The following is a 20,121-nucleotide window of genomic DNA, read 5'->3' as shown; positions in this document are numbered from 1 at the left end:
CAGGTGCTCTAATTGGAGTCAGGTGTTCTAGTTAATCTAAAGCAAACCTTCCTCCCTTGGCAGGGAATAAGGCCCCCTGCTAACACTCTCATGCTGCCCTCTGGCCATGCTGTATCACAGCACACACAGTAGACAGGATATTGGAGCACGGTTCTATTGGCCAGTATAGCTGTCTTATTCCAGTTGAAGTGTAAATCCCAGAGCTAGAAAACCCAGGTCTGGCCAGCCTCATTTACGTGACTTATAATGCTGCTTTCCTTTAGTTCCACACACTGGGTTATGTTGCTGAGGTTGGAATTTGCCTGTGTTCTGATTGTATAACTCATCACTGGTTGTGACTGTACTCAACGAAAGTGCCTCAGCGTCGTGCAAGACAAGAGGGTCGACCTGAGTTCACAGGCAGAGGTTAACAAAAGAAGGCCAGAGGAATCTGTTGTAGAGACCAAAAGCTCTGTCCTAGGGAGCTGGGATACTCTCCAAGTGGCCTGTTTTGTTCTAGGTCCCCCACCCAGAGGTTTTGAACCGTGTGCAGAGAGAGTTGTAGAGAGGCCCAACCAGACAGCAGCACAGAGCTGACTTCACACTGCCCCAACAGGCTGGGGTGGGGCAGAACTCACCTGGCAGAAAAACCAAGGAGACCAGCAGTGGAAGAGCTGGCATCATAGAGCTGGATCAGGTGGCTTCACATTGCAGTGGGTTCTGGTGCCATAGATGTCTCCGGGCTGGCACAGACAGGTGGTGAAGAGGCACCCTGGACGCCCTTGACTACTACCAGCATCTTACTGGCAGAACATATTGAACCATGGTTTGGGTTCATACCAGTAGAACTGTGTTCCTGTCCAGCCTGGAAGAAGTCAGGAGAAGCGGGAAGAGGTCTTATCCAAATAGATTGGATTGCTAGTTAGCTAAAGGAAGAGGGGAAAGCCAGCATTTTAGTCTTCGTATGAAGGAGACAGCAGGGTAAAACAAAAAAATAAAACAAAAAACACAACCATGGAAATATACCTATTGCACGGGAAAACCTGGCTTCAGCTCAGAGTCCTGCTGAGCTTGTAATGGTCAAATATATTGAGGGTGGCTCCTGCCGAGCTCCTCCACTGCCAGTTCACTAGAGTAACTCTTGTTTAGATGGCTTTTGGAACAAGGTCAGCTTGGCAGCTTGGCCAAGCCTAAAAGAGCACTCTGGCTGAAACCAACGGAGGAAAAGCTATTCCTTGGAACCAGACTCTCTCAATGGGTCCTCTCAGCTTGATGCTGAAAACCCCTAGCACTGTAACAGGAACTGAGGTCTTCTTTTGACTTTACCTTCAGGAACGACAAAGACCAACAGTGCAACAAAGGCATATAACAGTCACGTAGACCAATCTTTAACTTATTTCAAGCACATGGCAGTTCTAAGGTTTAGGGAACCCTAGATCTGTTAAATCCACCAACCTATGAGGACATAGCAATTTCTGCTAGGCATTTTAAATCAGTCAGGTCAATTACATTATCATTAGCACTAATTAACAGCCTCAGAGTTCCCACTGAACTCTATCTGCAGCATGGTTTCACTCAAAAGGGGCAAAATTTTCCCTTCCTGCAAAACATTCAAATAAAGGCCCCTTCCTCTGTAATCCTTAAAACTAATCATTTCCCAGGAGGGCAAAATGTATAGGCACTACTGGAATCTGAGTTCTGGAAAGTCCAATCTGATCCGTGTGCCCACTGATCATTATAATTGGTGATCAGCAGAACACAAAACGCCTCCATGATGCTGAATTTTAACATTAGTTAACTGTTCAACTTTAAGCCATTTTGAAAAAGCAACAGAAAGAAGTTAATCAAGGCATAAACGATCTCCTACAAAAAATGTACCTATGAAATTCTATAATGTACAATTACATTTCAGTAATTGGAATTAATGATGTACTGCAGAGAGAACCTTTACGCGTTGTCTGTTAATACTAATATTCGGAAGGGGTAACATCTAGCAGAGATGTTTAACACAGTCACAGTTAGAGGAAGATGATATTAAAGCAATAGCTACAGACTAGAAAAGAAAAGGAAAAAGCATTTTAGATGTTAAACCGAGAACATGGACTCGCTATTCCTACGTCCTGTAGCAAAAGCAAGTATAAGTGATCTGCACACTTGGCTAATGCTGGCGTGAATATACACAGATTAGGGAAGGAAAGGATGTCTGTCTAAACCCAGGCTGCAAACTCTCTTGCTGATAGACAGATACTCAAGCATCATTTGCTTTTCCAAATTGTCAGATGTCTCAAAGTGCTTTTCAAATAAGTAATTACATTGAGACAGGCAATGTACAAGCAAGCATCGCAACCTCTTAGTAAGTGTGAGCAACATTATTCTTAGTGCCCCATAAGCTGTGGTGATCAAAGGCGTGACAGTGGTGAGGGTGGCAGCCTAGAGAGCACATTTGCTACCTTGAAATAACAATTATCCTCGATTGTCCCTGCGTTTCAAATGGTTTGGAAGCCTCAGTGCTGTGATCCGTTTCTACAAATTTGGATGTGATAATCATGGGCTAAATTCACCCTAGTGTCGCACCATCAACTTTACTGGACTCTATCGGGGTGAATTTGGCCCTGTCCATTTTTGCTAAATTTAGACAATCAGAAACGCATACATTTGTTACCATTCATCAAAGAGAGCTTGAAGCCTCATTTGGCCATAAACCCTTGCCAGAAGTCAGGACAGTGAATTAGAAATGAAATTGGATATCAAATTTCCAAAGGGTTTGGAGGTAAGTAACAGATGGTGATGTGTGAAAACGCCAAATGGTGGAAATAAGGAACCTTTTTACCATAAAAGGCATATGATCTGGATGCCACTGTTGCCAATTTTCTGTCCACCCAGGGACAGAGGCCTTTTGGGCTACTGCTGATCTTAGAGGCAATAAGAAGGAGAAATCTAATATAAAGGGACTGGCTCAGGGATAGGTCTCAAAATGGGGAATCATAAGTGAATGGGGGTGTTTCTGCTGAGGTTCCACAGGGACAGGTTTTCAGCCCAAGACTGTTCAATATTTTCATCCAAAATCAGGAAGGAAACATACCATCATGGCTGATAACATTTGCGGCTGACCCAAAGATTGGTGGAGTGATCAGGAACGATAACATGTCACAGCTACAGAACAAACTGGGCACAATCAAACAAGAATTGTAATACAGCCAAATGCAAGGTCTCGTGCCAGGAACAAAGAATGTAGGTCACCCAGGATGGGGGACTGTGTCCTGGAAAGAGGGACTTTGAAAAGAATTTAGTAGTCAGGCTGGGTTCTTACCTTTCCTTGCATTGCCACCCATAGAAAAGAGTTTCGTAGGCCAAATTGTGCCTTCAGAGCCATCTGGGAAAACCCTGCTCCCATTAGCTTCAGTAGGGTTACACAGGTGGAAATCATTGGCTGTATAATTAGAAATTAGTGAGCAATTGTTATGATGCATAAGTAGGGATAGGAGCCAGCTCCACTCCTGTTCAGTGCCTTTGTTTTGCAGCAGAGTCCCACTGAAATCAGTCCGAGTCTGTGAGGGCAGAAACACCCACCCCACACAGATCCCATGGTAGGGTCAGGGTCTGGCTATTAACTAACGTCCAATTAAATATGCACCAGGGGACACCTGATGGATAAGAAGGAGCCATTTCTCTCGTCACTTTCCAGAGCTGAACGGCATCTTTAAATTACGCTAATGTCTCCCTGCATTCCCGGTTGCCAGATATCTAGCTTTTACTCAGTTCTAACTGAAGACTCTTGGATTTTCTCTGCTCTCCTTTATGCTCCAGTGGTGGAATCAGCTTCGGGCTGGGGTTAGAAATGCTGAGTCACTTTCTCATCTTATTTTTTAAATTTAAACCCAACCAAGCCATGTGTCGTTCTGGAAGGCTCTGAACATTTGCAAGGCTTCCTGAGACTGCCTCCGAAATGTGAACTGCAAAGCTACAAAGAAGAAATACCCCTCTGTGATTCTAGAGAGTCCAAAACCCTAACCTGATAGATGCTGCAGACTTGACATTTTCAAAACGTAACTAAAACTGCGTATTTGAAAACAAATACTCATCTCAAGGGGTTTTTGAGTAATGGGTCCCAAAAACTCAGCCCTGGTGTCCAAGGGAGGTTGCTCTTCTCTAAACTGCACCTGAGTTTGGTCCTTGATTTCATGTTCTCTTTGTCCATCCAATTTTCCTTGTTAAACATTATGTGGGTGCTCAGAAGTCTCATGTGTTGCCAGATTTACCTACCCCACATTTTCTAGCCCTTGAAGACTTGCAATAAAACACGGGATGTGGCTCTCACCCATCTATCAACTTCGATACTGTTCCTTGCTTTGGAAAGAAGGGGTCAGTAGAGAGCAGCATAAAACCAAGAACTCTCCCCTATCCCTGCTCCGGGCATCCCTCACTGGAAGCATGGCAGGATAGGGACCTTTTTTTGGTGTTCTCAAGCACACGCATATATCCTGAGAGGGGGCTCCAGGACATCCAGCGACTTTGCCTCTACAGCAAGTTTCCAGTTCCCATCGGTCCCGTTGCATGAGTAACCAGTCTTACTTCCAGCCTCTTACCCTTGGGCAGAACTGTGCTGGGATGCCGCTGGAACACTCCCGTGTCTGAATGTGAGGAACAACAACGTTACTTACAATTAGGCACTGATGGTATGTCAGCTTATGATGGCCTAACCTCCAAACCCTCACCCGCTTGCTCTGGATAGGTTTCTAAATGTTTGGAGGTTTATCTGAATCCTCTCTGGGTTTCCCCAGATCTGTAGGGCCACCTGGTATTTAGATCAGAAATACAAATAGCTTCTCCCCTTATATTTTATTATTTCGGTTTTCTCACACAGCCCAATTTGAAAACTGCAGTGGAGAGACATCTTTTTAGGTGAATTTTTAAATGTAAGAAAGTTTGCGGTTGGGTTCGTCTTTTGAGTGATTGTTGCAATTTAAGCTACATCCAGTGAGTATCCCATCCAAAGCCCAGAAGCAGTAATGCATTGGCAGTAAAATTATAGCCTGCTAATGTAGGACACTTCTCAACTGCAGCCATATCTTTATCATATAGCAAGCTGGTACAGAAAAATTGATTTACTGTAAGTTGATGATAGTGTCATTGGTGCTTTGTCAATCCTGGCTTGGAATGTCTTTAGCAATCAGGTTTTGAATTGGTGACAGATTGGATCTTTTCTTATTTGTAGTTTGAGAATAGCTGTTTGGTATTTATATGGACAAAAATATTGATATGCCACTCGGTATATAAACTGTCACTTGGCCAGAATATACAGAAAACCAGATAAAATGCTGCATCCAGAACCATCACAAACTGCATTCTTTAATAACCATGTATTCAGTAAATATAATTTTAGTAAGTCATGTTTGCAAACCAGGTTGGGTTTCTGATCCATCAGAACAACAAGATTTTTAGAGGGACTGCTCTGGAGCGGATTTCTCTCCTCTCCCCTCACACACCTGGTCTTCCGCCACAATCCTTTCAGGGACAAGAATAGATACATCACTAGTTCGACATTAGCAAATGTGGTGGCTGCAGATACTTGGGGAATGGTGGTCTAACTACTTGAACTGACACCATGGGAGCCATTGGAGCTGTCTTTCAGCTGACACGCTATTGCCATCACCACACAATGAGTCTGGCTCCCTTCAGCTTTAATGACTCCAGCCTTGTCATGTCTGGAAGCTGGGAACATGGAGCTGACAGTGTCTGTACATTATAGCCCAGGTGAAGCAGAATTAATGAGCTCAAACTCTGTCTTACACTTCCAGGCAATCTCATACATCCTAGCCCAGTCAGCGTCACTACTACGTTTCCTGTCTGGCACTTCACCTGCTTTCTAAATATTTGTCTTAATAAATGCTTCCAAGTACTTTTCAATGTCAACCTGGTAGAGAGCCATCTTGAGCAAAATGAGCTAGAAGCCAGCGACATCTTGACCTGCTCTTGGACTTGATGAAAGGAGGATGAAAATGGCTCTTATTAAAAGACAAAAAAAACCTTTGGAGTTTGAAAAGTCATGGTTAAGACTTAATTTAAAAGAGGAACTGACTAAACAGGTAGTCTATTAATGTCACTGTCTAGAATTACTAAGATAGTGGCACTTCCAGCCAGTACATTTAAACACTTACATAGGGGTGAACTTAAAGGAAACCATTATAGTGTAATTAAGACAGAACAGGGCCAAAAATGAAGTTCTCCAGAAGCTACTGATGCATAGACAGGTCTGATGTTGTTATACACCACCATCACCATGCCTGTGATCTTTGCTACTAAACAGCTCAATTCTAACCAACAAAAGGCAAGTCACATTCCTTATATTCACTAGGGCGATGAGAGACAACATTGAAAGCTCAGCTAGATATACCACTGGTCTGACAATCTGATGTCAAAGGTTTTCAGAGCAGGTTTCTCTCTAATCTCTGGTCTTGTCATGAAGGTGTTTGGCCATAGGTGATCCTGTGGCAACAGTTTTATACAAAGTATTGGTCTCTCTCTTTCCTTGAGTTAAAAATAGTTTGCTGAGTTTTAGGGAAAAGTAGCATTTCACGTTACACTGTGCCAAAGGATGGGATAGCAAATGCAATCACTAAATTGCACACAGGTCAATGTTCCGTGTTGTTTACATGGCAGGTTAGCCAATACAACACAGATTCTTGCCCAGAAAGAGAGATGTGAGTGTTTTGAGATACAGCACTACCTAAGCCTCAACACTGGACCGCCCATAATGCCGTGTTGTGTTTCTACACCAGTGCACAACAATATATTTACATGTGAATTAAAATATCAACTATGCACAGATACAACATCAAAATCCCTGGCCTACTCCTCAAATCCAACTGGAGAGACCATCTGGGCAGTATTTCATGGGTGTATAAATCACATACACTAGGAATCTTGATGTGGAGAAAGCATCAGTTTAAAGGTATAGCCAGTATTTCTGCACATTTATGGAGAGTGGGCTTTGGGAGACGAGCATGCTACTCATAACCTAAAAATGCTACTGATGCTGGGAGTGGTTAAGGCTGTGCCCAGCTACAGAGAAAGCAGCTTGTTCCTGGCTATTTGGAATGGATACTGGTAAGGCACCATGGTTTAGGAACATGGATTATTTGCCCAGTTCTGTCAGGGAAGAAGTCAGGATTGCCTATTGCTTAGCTAATGTTTTGACAGAGAAAACAAGCAAATCTTAGTGGAGATTCCTATTTCTGAGTTGGTACCTATGGGGTTTATGGTGCACAATACAGATATGACAGGAACAGCTGAGAGCACAACAAAACGTGTTTGGAAAAACAATCAGTAGTAGAGGGAAAGGCGAAGTAACACTCAGAGATGTCAATCTGGGGTCACACAGTCTTGTGCAGAATACTCCCACGAGCTGCCCCAAATGATTTTCAATCATCCCAACGTGAGGTAGGCACACAAGTCCCATCATAAATGCATCTTAAGGCACTCCGGGGGTTCTGCAAATCCCAGCAGACAATAGAATTGAATGCCCGAAAGCCTTTTCTCACTGGGAGATTAGAAAACGAACACTTGCTTTTTGACCCAGCCAATTCTCGTGCAATCATCTGTGTGCTCTCTTTTGAGAAATTTTCCTAAAAAGATAAACTAGGGATAACATTTTCAGAAACATCTCAGTCCTATTTTCAAAACTGACTTAGGACCCCCTGTCCCACTGACTGTCAAAGAGACTTAAGAGCCTATGGCTTAGATCAAAGGTATTTAGGTGCCATGTCCATGGCAGTTAGATGCCTAACTAACTTTGAGGATTTGGGGCCCACGTCACTAATACAAACAGGACTTTGGTGCTTTTGAAAATGTTAACGCAGAGCTTGTTAATGTAATTAAAATTGTGGCTATAGTCATATGTGGGGTTTTTAGTTTTTTTTTTTGCAATGTTGTCTTAAAAATATTGTTCTAGCAACATCTGAAAGAGTAAACAACATCAAGACTAGAAAACAGACACTTTACCAGAGCATCCAGCTGTTCAACCATGGGCGGGGAATGCTAGCGTAGGGGATAGGTGCCACACAACACAACAGATGGGGCTGGTGGGGCTCTGGGGTGACTGGATTGCCCATTAAAGAGACACGCAGTACACAACGTTGTAATCAGGACTCTCTGGAGAATTAAGCATTGTGCTCATGTGTGATGTGTCACTTATTTGCCAGAGGCAGAAACATTGTAAGAAGTGAATGAGTTTTCTTCTATTCAGTGACATCGCTAATGACTCTCACAGGATTATGGGTAACAAACCTTTGAAACGGGAGGCTGAGTTGCTCACTACATTATACAACTGAATTTCATGGTATATTAGTGACAGTGATGGGTAATACAGCATGATGGGAAATTGCTAACTTCAGAGAGAAGCTAATATGATGCAGTACAATTTCTCAGAGTTCCATACTTTTTCTAGAGTCACCCATAACCCGCTCATTACTGTTCGGCAAAGATCAATTCTTCTGAGGGGGAATGCGAGAAGCCAGCACTCTGACAGCTGGCCATACATTTGAATAGTAGATCTGCCATCTGAAATGTTCATGTTTCCATGGCTCATTACCCAATTGTATCTCTCTAAGAAGCAGGTGATTTTTTACTGTCCAGCCACAGTTTCTTCCAGCTGATATTTTGCTCTCTCTCTCTCTCTCTTTTTCTCTCTCTCTCTCTCTCTATATATACCTATCTGCTGTTACCTGTCTTGTAGCTATTTTTTTCTTTCTTGTTTTATTAATATGCTTTATATAATCTACACACACACGCGCGTGCGCGCGCTAACCAAACACCATTTAATGGAGCGTAACTAAGAAGAATGAACGTATTTACAAAAAAAGGCTTTCTAGGCCATTATGATCAGTGTAAAGCATCTCACATAATACATCAAATTTACCAGTGTGATCTCAGACACCCCGCTACAGATTGTAGCAAACCTCTCAGCCATATGCGGATGCTCTCCCTCTCTCTCTCTCATTGTTCCAATTGAACAATGTAGCTGAATGGTCAAATGTCCATCACTCGACACCAGTCTGGAGCATTTATCTGCCTTCCAGCATGAACCTTTTTGGTATTTTTAATCACTTCATGATTTGGGGGTGAGAGAATGGTGTATGATACAACACACTTTGAATGTGCTAAATCGACAACCCTGGAGACTGAAGCCTATTTATCTACAGAACATACAACACAAGTATTGTCCCAACAGAGGGCCTAATTTGGAGCAGTCACATGACGGGGCAAGCGGGATGATCAGTGAGCTCATGGAGTCCTTGATCTCTATGGTGCAAAGGCACAAAATCTGTCTGGGGATTGGCCCTGCTTTGAACAGGGGGTTGGACTAGATACCTCCCGAGGTCCCTTCCAACCCTGATATTCTATGATTCTATGATTTAGTTGGGGTTGGTCCTGTTTTGAGCAGGGGGTTGGACTAGATGACCTCCTGAGGTCCCTTCCAGCCCTGAGATTCTATGATTTAGTGCTAATCTGTGATGAAAGGGTACCAGGTTTATGGTTGTACCATCTAGCACCTTTCTCTTGTGGCATCAGCTTCTGAATTCAGTTTCATTTAAATGAAAGACAGTTCTCAGCCCTCTGGTTCACAGATTTTTAAGCCCAGAAGTGACCATTAAGGTCGTCTTGTCGGAGCTCCTGCATAGCACAAGCCACGGAATCTCACCGAGTGGTTCCTGCAGTGGACAGCGTTATTCTCCTCCACTGTGTGAGTGACAATATTGAGCCCAGTCACTTGTGTTTGAATCAGAGCCGAGATACTATCCCAGAGCTGAACCAACACAACGCTGCATCTGCAGAAAGACTGTGATAATAGCTAAGGGCCAAATACTGCCCCACTACACCGCCCTCCTGCGCATGGGTGGGGCTGAACACCGCCGCCCATGGCTTAAGCCTGCAGGTAAGAGGTTTGGAGGCCCCAGTTACACCTATAACCTGTGATCCTGTGTGCAAAGCCAAAGTGCGTGAACTGTGCACAAGGGGGGTGGGGAAAGGGGGCAGCAGTTGTCCATTGGAGAGCTGTGAACTGCCCTATCCATCTGAACGCCTGGGTTGGCTCTGAAACTAGAAAGTGGCAATTCAAATGTCAACGTTACCAGCTCCTTCCATGTTCATCGACTGAGCAGAAACATCCAGGTGTCTTGGAGTTGTGTGGGGAACGTCTAGCGCATTGATCCAAGAAAGCCAGCTTCAGGGCAGATTGCTTTGTCACATAACCTTCCCCAGCCCAGGAAATGTAGCACAACCATTGCCCTTCACATTAGCTAACAGAATGATTAAGAGGAAAATGTCCATTTCCCATTTAGAGAAATAGCTCCTCATGACTCCCTGAACTTACCTCTCCATCAAAATGCACGTACTTTGGTGGCCGCAAATTGGAATGGGCATACCCTTTGAAACTTCACCCAAGCCAGCCTGTACTGGGGACCATCAGAGTATGATTACTTTACTTCTGTGCAGGATTATCTTCCCATTTGAAAGTATCTCCACACTGCCAGGCTCCAGCTGAGACTGGACATGCCAAAATATCACCATTGAAGCTATTTCTAGGTATTTCCAGTCAAACCACAATCAGGAAGTATAGGAACACTCACATGGAAGCCTGTGCTTGCCAGATTTATAACTGGAAAGAGCTTATGTAGTTGGGATCCAACCCTTTTAAGGCTCACAAGCGCTGACACTCATTATATGGTGAAAAATATCAAAATAAAAGCTCCAATCTGGAACTGTGCTATTGAACTTAAATGGTTTACAAAGGGCTTCTCTTGTGTTCATAAACCTGGACATCGACAAGCTCCTCTATGTTTTTGTGGTGGATATACCCACACGTGAGCACTGCACTGTTCTGATTAACCTTCTGTGGTGCAGTCAATAGGGTGATGGACAGGGGAGTCAACAGATCTGGGATCTGTGACCTTGGTCAAGTCACTTCCGATTCCTTCACCTCCGTTTTCCTGCCCATCCATTGTCTGCCTTGTCTATTTAGCAGCTTGTTGGGTCTCAGAGCAGGGATTAGTTCTCTATAGGTTTGTATGCCTAGCACCATGGAGTCTTGATCTCTGCAGGACCCTCTAGGTGCTACCGTGATACAGGTAATAGAACAATTAAGAATAATGCTGCAAGTACCATCCAATATTTAGACCAAAAAAACAGCCAGTAAATGCAATTGTTTCAATGACTATCATTTTCTTTCATCCCACTCTCACTGGCAAAGGTGCTGTAGAGTTGTGGCACTCTGTACCTCAAAAGTAGCACCCTAGAATCCCCCGTATTCACCAGTGTGATAGAATTGTGATAGGTTTTGTACAGTGCATGCCTTGTGAAGTATTTTAAAAGCTTGATCTGTTAAACATTAATATCCTGTTGGATTGTATGTGCCGTCATTTTATGTAAAGTTATGAAGCACTGTATATGTGTTGATGAAATATGTTGTGCGGTTGGGAGACGCCCATAGCCAACCTTTCAGGAAGGACCAGCCAGCCAATGCTGATAGTCCGTTAAAGGGAATCCACTCTCCCAATGGCCATCCCAGAGAGACCACATATGCAATGGAGACTGCCCGACCAATGGGGACTGCCTAACCCCCACGTCACAGCAGGGATCTTTCCAAAAGCTGGAGGAAGGTGTAAAAAGACAGATTGTGAGATCATCACTTGGCCTCTCCCTCCCACCCATCTCAACACCTGGAAATCTGAAAGACAAAGATTTGGAACTGAGGAAGGGTGGTTCCAGGCTGGACGGCAGTCACAGTCTGTGTATTGTAACCTGCGTGTACCATCTGTCAGAGTGAGAAAAGCTGTTTGATTCAACTCGTGCTTAGACTAAAAGTTTAGGGTTTAGAAAGTGTGTTTACTTTTCATTTTCTTAAGGTAACTAGCTCTGACCTTTGTGCCCATCACTTATAATCTGTCACTTGGTAGCTAATGAACCTGTTTTATATTTTACCTAAAACAAATGTGTTTTGGTGGAAAAACTTGGGAAATCTCAGCTCAGGTTAACAAGGCTGTTTTGTCGGAGTGTCAAACTAAGTAATAAGTTTATACTGGCCAGGGCAAGACGGTACAGTTCTGGGGTGCAAGGCTGGGGAGCTGAGGGGAATTGACTAGAGCCTCTCTACTGATGGTTCATGAATGGCTGGGAGATCATTCATGTAACTCAGTTGGATGCGTCTCTGTCTTTGGCTGGCTGTGTAAGTGCAGTGCCTAGCAGAGGTTTATAGCTTGACATCAGCATCACAGTGAGAGAGGCAACCCAGGTTGGGGCGTTTGGACGTCTCAACGGTCCCACAGCCCAGGCTGCATCTTGGGGACTTCATCACACGAGTTTCCCAAAGCACTTTTTGTGCCATGTCCTTTGTAAATATGGCAGAAAATTCTTTGAGTGGATATCCGGTTAATGCATGGAACTGGGAGTAGTTGGCAATTATGAAGTATTAACGGAAGGCACTATCTCCTTTCAGTATTAAATTCAAACCCTGACCTTTTCCAACATAATGACTAATTCAACCTTTCCATAATAATATGTGTGATATTTGGAGAGCAGAACATGTGTGTCATTTTAATTAATTGAGCAGAAATAGATTTGTAGAAGAAAGACAAATTAACCAATCAGCAATCACCTTTCTATCTATCTGCTGTCATAATAACTAGTTTATTCTCCTAACTCTTGACTTCTCTAGAAGTCATAACCTTGCTGGTCTACTTGAGAACAGAAGCTCATCTGGCTGTATTCTTCAGGCTCTGTGCTTTATCTTCTGCTTTCACTTTTATGAGATAGTCTTATTCCTCCTTGTTGCTTCTGTCTTTGAAGGCATGATCCAAAGCCCATTAATATCAATAAGAGTTTTTCCATTGCTTTCAGTGGACTTTGGATCAGACCTTTGGTCTACAGAATCTTTTCTGCTTTTGTTTACTGAAGGTCCAGCAAGGATTCCCGCGCCTTCTTGTCTGTCTATGAATGGCAGTATTCAGACGTGTCCTGACATTGGCAGCTGCAAACTGTTACCAACTACTAAATGCTTAAATAAGATCACAATTTGTTCCAGAATGAGAAAATGACCCTATGAAGTGAATTACGCTGTGCAAAATAAATGTAAAATACGATGTAGATGCACAAATGGTTATTTCATTATCTGGCCAATGTACAAGAGACAGATACAAATTGTTCCAATCATACAGTGATGGGAGAGTAATGAACAATGGGTTCCTGAATGAGCACAGGAAGAAAATAATGAATTGCAGTTTAAATGAAATCAGGAGTCAATGGACTGGATCACAGACTGTCCTTTGGACACAGGAATTCTGCATTAGTTGTACACTGTCATTTGGAGAAAATGTCCTTTAAAAGAAAGGAAACTAACTGGGTCAAAGAGACAGGGAGACTTAAGAAGAGTACGGCCTACTGGCTTGCTGTTAATAAATTAGCACCATAACACACTTTTACTTTTGTTCTTCTGATTCACCAAATGATCTAGTATAAATTTGCACTTTAAACGCTGCCAAGTCAGCAAGAACATTTGCCCTTTGTCTTGTCTCTCTCAAACTTGTTTTTCTCACACTATTCAATTTAAAAAAAACAAAACAAAAAAAAACAGAAACAGAAATTTGGATGCATCACATCTGATTGCACCTTTTATTTTCCCTGAACAGACAAAATTATAATAGCGTTCTAGGCACCACTGAAATAGCAATATACATGGGGTTCCTTATGTGCCTTTTCTTTTTTAAGCCTTATTTCTATGGTACCTGGATTCTCTCCTCTCCTGGTTGTTCCATAGAGAAAGGAAGAGTCTAGATTTCTAACTCTATTCTCAGACAAACAACTGAAGGATATTTATGTCACATTTGCTGTGTAAAATCCATCAAAACTTCTTAGTTGGGGACTGGTATGTGGATGGATGGTGTTTGCTTAGTTCAGCATTGAAGCCTACATTTCAAACCCGAGCAAAGGATGTCTGGCCTGTAGTAGAGAATTCCACCTTTTCATGCTGATTATTTACATGCTATTGATTCAGTCTCCTTCAGAAGTAAACACATGGAAACTAGCTGGTTTCACAGAGAGGGGTGGAAGAGTGACCTTAACAGAGCTGGTTCAATTGATAGTCTGACGCCACCACTTCTGTTGCTCACCGTCAGGGCCTTACCATGATACCGGGAGGGCAACAAAGCAACAGACAACTTCTAGAGTGTTACACGCCAAGATGAAGAACATCTATTTCCCCGCTCAAAATCATGGTGAATAAAAAGGTAATTTTTCATTATCAGTTGCTCAATAGCCTTGAACTATTGACTGAGGATCTTTTAAAAACAAAAGAAAAACGAGGAATACAGTGGTCCTGAACTCCATCAATAGCCATGGATTGATGGAGGGAAGTGAAACATAGGAGAGAATGGAAATTGTCTTGCCCTCCAAACCACAGTAAATATTTGCTGGAGAAAAAGTAAATGAAAAAGGCGGCATCTCTGCTCTACAGTATACTGAAGGCCTGCCTGTTTCTGCCTAACCCATACATTCTCCATTCAGAGTAGATCTTTCTTCCAAGGTCAATGTTACCTTGAGCTGCTTTCCATGTAAATGCCAGGAAAGATCAATATGCCACTATAGTGGCCTGTCAGGAGCAGATTCACACCACAAAAAGCTTCAGCGCTTACTGTGCTTTGGGGGCCTTCATATTAAAATAATTATAGTCTGCATAACCGAAAGGCAAATCCACTCACCATTTCACTAGCAAGTCCTGACTGCCAGCAGCTCATGATGCTAGAAACAGGAAAAATTATGAGAGCTCCTTCAACCATTTATTGGTGAAATTTCTCAAGCAGAAGGGTTGGACGCACACAAAGATTCTGAAGCCACAGACAGGCCCACAGCGATAAAGCCAGTAAATGATGGTGCCTGCCAAGAAACCTCCATATCGGAAGGGTAAAATACATTCCCAGACTGGGAAGCTACTGAACATCCAGAGACAAAGGACAAAGTTAAAGGGACAGACTAGCACTATAGCTACACTATAGCTCAAGTCAACCTAAGTCATGTCACTCAGGGGCGTGAATTAGCCACCCCTCCCAAGCAACATAACTTATGCCGATTTAAGCAGTGGTATGCACAGTGCTATGTTAGCAGGAGAGTTCTGGCCTTCAGCCAGACTTCCTAGGTTCTTTCAGATCATAGGTCTTTTACCTTTGGGGATAACAAGCGCCCTTCATCATTCCATCAAAGCTGTATTAGCAGGTCACTCCAATAATATGAAACTCATTCAAAAGGCCGGTTCTAATGCGTATCCATTCATTGCCTTCATTTGGAAAGCCAAACTGAAAATATTTCATAGTGGTTGCCACTGACAAGTCAATATTTGCCACAATACAGCAATTGGGATACTATGGGATGAAAGCATATAGGGTGGTACCTTGGTGACGGCAGGTTACTGGGACTGTAAACATGAAGATTTTTGAGTGAGGTTTCCTTCTCTTACCAGTTATTCCTCCAGTCCTTTCCAGTCAATTTCATAAGAATAGATGGCAGGGTGGCTGAGACTTCAGAAGACATCAGTCAGCATGACTAATCCTGAAAGGCAAAAAACCATTAATTATTATTGTGATGTATTATTTGCGTTACCGTAGCACCTAGGAGCTGTAGTGTCAGCAAAGCTGGGCAACTGGCATGGCCTGATCAGGAGTGGGCCTGGGTTGGAGCAGGAGCAGTCTCTCAGGACTACCAAGTAGCCGGGAGCATGGCCAGCAAGGTAACAACATTGAGCAGACTGGAGTGGCTGCTTTCATTAGGAACCTACAGCCCTGCCTTGCAGCCACATGGCCACACCCGTCGCTCTGGATTGACTGGCCCCTTAGGACTCCCAGGTAATTATCTCGGATAACTCATCAGGCTCAAAGCACTCAGAACACTCAGGGATGACTCATCACATCCAGTCATGCACCAGACACACCCTGGGCTAGGCACTGTACAAACCCATGATCTCTATCACAAGGGGCTTACAGCCTAACAGAGTCGGCACTGATATTTTAGATGGTGTGGCGGCGCGATGACTCACCAGTGTGGCGCCTCCTGCTGGTCATCCAACCTGGAGCATCTTTTCCAACCTGGAGCATCCTCTGCAGGCTGGTGTCTCGCCTGCCACTGGCTCCCGTGTCCCTCCCAGACCTTGGTGCCCTGCTACATCAGGGTTCTGCCCCAGCAGTACCCACAATCTGGGTCTCCCCACCTAGGGAAACTCCCAACCCTCTATCCCCACCTTTCCTCAGTGGTTACTGCCAGTTTCCATCTGGCCCCTACTCACTGGGGCGGACGGCAGTCTGTAAATCACTCATCATCGGCAACGGGGGGGTTGGACCAGCTGCCTCTGCCTATCTCTGTGCTGCCCCTCTGCAGCCCTAATACACTTTTGTGGGCCCTTAGCTTGGCCAGCAGCCTGGGGCTTTGCTAGGCTGGAGCTCCCCAGCTCCCTCTGCTCTTCCCCAGCACTGCTCCACCCTAGATACCCATCTCAGCTTCCCAGGCAGTCATGTCCTCCTCTCTCTGAAGCTAGAAAGAGAGTGTCTCTTCTACAGCCTCTGGCCCTCAGCCTTCTTATAGGGCCAGCCGTGGCCTGATTGGGGCGTGGCCCCACCTGTGGCTGCTTTCCCCCAATCAGCCTAGCCTTTTTCCAGACACAGCCCTCTCCCAGGGCTGTTTTAAGCCCTTCAGGGCATGAGCGGGGTTGACCACCCTGCTACAGATGGGAATACAGACTCCGTGAGGTAACTTCGGGTGGGCAGTGTGTCGTGATCTGGGACAAGGTCCTAAGCCAAACTCGTCGTTGAATAACTGGGTGTACTGTCCTGTTGTCCAGAGCTCTTTGATCAAACCGGGGCTCGCTCACTCTCATCTTGTCTGCTGTTTCCTTCAGCTGTGCATGCAGAGATCTTTTGCTCGACAGTGAAGACTAGACAGATTTGCCTTCCTGGCAAGTCATCGGGGCGGCTCTAGCTTTTTTGCCGCCCCAAGCACGGCAGGCAGGCAGCCTTCAGTGGCTTGCCTGTGGGAGGTCCGCTGGTCCTGCGGCTTCGGTATACCCGCTGCCAAATTGGCGCCAAAGCTGTGGGACTGATGGACCTCCCACAGGCACGCCGCTGAAGGCAGCCTGACTGCCGCCCTCGGAGGGACTGGCAGGGCACTCCTCGTGGCTTGCCACCCCAGGCATGCACTTGGAGCCAGTGCCTGGAGCCGCTACTGCAATTCATAACCATGGAAATTTCATCCCATAATGCAAAGTACTGCAGGGGCTACTCATAAAGTCAAAGTGAATTACAGCAAATACTGAGAAAAGCTTAAACTGAAGCTTCTGTATTCCAGGTGAGCTAGATTCAGGAAACCAGAGTCCAGTCAGTTAGAGAGTAAATCTTGCCTCCTGCTTGGGTTAAACCCCAAATCTGCCTGCCTCATTTCCCCCTCGCTGTAGGTTCTGCCCTTCCGACAGGTTAGTTGACACAGGGACTAGTTCCCATTACTCTGGGTAGCACCTATGTGAATAGACCTGCGTCTAAGAGCTGAATTGTGCCATCCTGCTGCTGCTTTGTACTGCCTGGAGCAAAACGATGGCACAGACAGAGACTAGCTCATCTCATGCATGCCAGAGAATTCAACAGAGCTCAAGTCCAACCTAGGTGATAATTAAGGACATAAATTTTTATTTCTCTCCATTAAATTGTTGATTCTATTCCATAAAAATTAAAATTCAATCTCTCAGCCTGGGACAGGAGAGGCATCATGCCAGGAATTCTGGAGAAGTTTGTGTGACAGATACAGAGGCGTCACCTTCCCACCTTGGTGACTGGTCCATCTAGTCCAAGGTCCTGTCTCCAGTGGGGCTTGTACCTGCTACTTCAGAGGAAGGCAATAAAAACCTACAAAGCCTCGAGCCAGTTGTCCAGCGTTGTGCCTGGGGGAGCATTCCTTACTGAGCCTTATAGCTTATCAGATCCCATCCCCGCTGTACTGATGCTTCCCAAATTGTCACCCATGGTGGACTTCTTTGGTGTGCAGAGAACTGACAGGTCACACAGTGCTTGCTTGCCTCCTTGTTTCCAGTTATTACATCCTATTAGGGACAGCTACAGACACGTCAATTGCTTTCCTAATAGCAAGCAATTGCTGCAATACGACGTTATGCTATTGTGAATGGGAAGGGGAAATGAATGGCATGATTGTGAATGACAGCGAGGTGGCCCATGTAACCACCTCTTTACTGAGAAGTGACCCATGCTATGAAAAAGGTTGAAACCCCCTGCTTGATGTGTTACGTAGCAAAGTCCAGAGGAGTCAATGTATGTTATAGGGAATGCACCACAGCTTTAATGCAAAGACAAGGGGACCTGCATGCATTTACCAGGGCTGGGTGTATTGCTCACATGCCAGTGCATGTTACTCGAATTCACTGCAGAAACATGCATCACTGCAGGGGGAGAGTTAGGGGGTTCGGGGTTTGTTTTGTTTTTATTTAAAAGACCCTGCTCTTGACTCCTCTTGCATTGCTACACAGATGATAAATGCTCATGATATGCCAGGTCTTATTAAAATCCAACCACAGTTTTTGTCTCTATCACCAATACTCAGCAATAGATTCTACAGATTAGAGACAAACTGCATTTCTTTTCATTTGTTCTGAGCATACTACACTGTCTTTTCATATTTATTTTAACTATTCTGAGCCAGAAGCATCTGAATGATTTTCAATAAACCCTTCAGATGTTTGTACATCTAGCAATGGTGTCAATACAAACACACAGTGCAGACTTTGTGGCTTATGAAATAACAGGTTTTTCAATACCACGTTATGTCCTGTCATGCAACTCTAGGTAGTTACAAAATATGAAACCCCTTTTGGATTCATTTTATAAATGGGATTTCAACCAGCCCACTGAAAATTCTCTGTTGTTGTAAAGTGGGGGAAGTTTCACTGAAGACCTGAGAATTGCTCCTGCTTACATAATTCAGTAATAACTTTGTCCCTGATTCTTAAAAAATTATGACCCGATTGTATTCATACCTGGATTGTTGCATAGACCTCATGGGAGACTTAAAAAACAAGCCAAACCTACAAACACTCTGCACTACATTTAAGGCTGTATAAGAAATTCCAGTCTGAGTAACCTTTTCTTATGTGGCAATTATTAATGAACAAGGGGGCAAAGTTCAGGATGAGCTTTCAACATTAGGCATTTCCTGACTTTTGAACATCTGATTTCTCTTCCTTAATACCACACTAACATTTTTGGGCATGAAATATTTATGATGCACAATTAATGATTTTCCTCCTTCATTTGCAATCAACTAGCACAGGGGTTGGCAGCCTTTCAGAAGTGGTGTGCCAGGTCTTCATTCATTCACTCTAAATTAAGGTTTCGCGTGCCGGTAATACATTGTAATGTTTTTAGAAGGTCTCTCTATAAACTGTTGTATGTAAAGTAAACAAGTTTTTTTAAATGTTTAAGAAGCTTCATTTAAAATTAAATTAAAATGCAGATCTTATCAGTTTAGTGCAGTGGTTCTTAAACTGGGGTGCACGCTCCCCCTGGGGCAGGGCCGATGCAAGGAGATTTTGCGCCCTAGGTGAAACTTCCACCTTGCACCCCTCCCCCTCGCACATCAGTTCATTGAGGGGCAAATCCCAACCAGCCTTTATAGACCCCAGGGGCCAGCCATGCCCAGGGGCTGCTCATCAGACCAGGTTCCCCCCTCCCTGCTCCCTGAACTCCCTGGCATATGATGGCATATATTACATTGGTGGACGTGCAGGTGAATGAACCAGTGATGGTGTGGCTGGTCTGGTCAGGTCCCGTGATGGTGTTGCTGGTCCACCGTCACAGGACCTAACCAGATCAGCTCCTCTGCTATGTACATCGGCCAAACTGGACAGTCTCTAGGGAAAAGGATAAATGGACACAAATCAGATATTAGGAATGGCAATGTACAAAAACCTGTAGGAGAGCACTTCAACCTCCCTGGCCACACTACAGCAGACCTTAAGGTGGCCATCCTGCAGCAAAAAAACTTCAGGACCAGACTTCAAAGAGAAACTGCTGAGCTTCAGTTCATCTGCAAATTTGACACCATCAG

This window comes from Chelonoidis abingdonii, chromosome 8, assembly GCF_003597395.2.
Source record: "Chelonoidis abingdonii isolate Lonesome George chromosome 8, CheloAbing_2.0, whole genome shotgun sequence".
NCBI lineage: Eukaryota > Metazoa > Chordata > Testudines > Testudinidae > Chelonoidis > Chelonoidis abingdonii.
Note: the sequence above shows the minus strand (reverse complement) of the source record.